Here is an 828-nt window from a genome sequence, read left to right on the forward strand (position 1 = left end):
CGTCGTTGCGGAGCGTCCTAGGCCCAGGGACCCTCTGTCCGTGAGCAGCGGGGCTGCGGAAGATCCGGAGCTTCGCTATTTTGTTACGGAAAAAGCGAATCCCCGAGGGGGGTGGGGTGGCGGGCGGGCAAGCTGGCCGGGGAGACTTGAAACCGCTCCGGCGCTCCAATTGGCCCTCTCAGAGAAAAGGGGCGTGTCTCCTCCTTACTATGCGGTGCGAGGACCCAACAACATTCCAGTCGCTACGGCCACGCCCCCAGGCCACGCCCCTTTCGCGCAGCTGCGGCCTCCTAGTCTCCCTGGCCACACCCCCTTCCCAACAACTTAAAAGGACACTCCGAAGCTCACGTTTCCCGACGCGGCGCCGGGGTGTTCCGGTTTGTGCCGTCTCTTCGCGGGTCACCAGGGCCCGCTGCGAAGCCTAACGCAGGTCTGGCTGTGACGCGAGGATTCACGGGAGGGCAGTTTTCTTACTTCCTGCTTGGTCCTGGAATCGTGGACCACCGTTTCACATAAAAGAGGACAGCTGTCGAATCCCGAAAAGACGGACGCTGGACTCCCAGAGCATCAGCGCTGGAACTGACCTCGTGATGTCTGACCCCCACACTTCAAGTGAGACTTGAGGTGCAGGGATGTGCCCAAAGCCACTTGCATTCAGGGTTTCCACCTCTCTTCCCCTCCTCCCACTTCACTCCTCTCCCCCCAGTACCAGCCTCAGTTTAGTGCAGCGGTTCTCAACCTGTGGGTCGCGACCCCCTTGGCGGTTGAACGACCCTTTCACAGGGGTCGCCTAAGACCATCCTGCATATCAGATATTTACATTACGAT

This window comes from Myotis brandtii, unplaced genomic scaffold (assembly GCF_000412655.1).
Source record: "Myotis brandtii unplaced genomic scaffold, ASM41265v1 scaffold581, whole genome shotgun sequence".
Taxonomy (NCBI): Eukaryota; Metazoa; Chordata; class Mammalia; order Chiroptera; family Vespertilionidae; genus Myotis; species Myotis brandtii.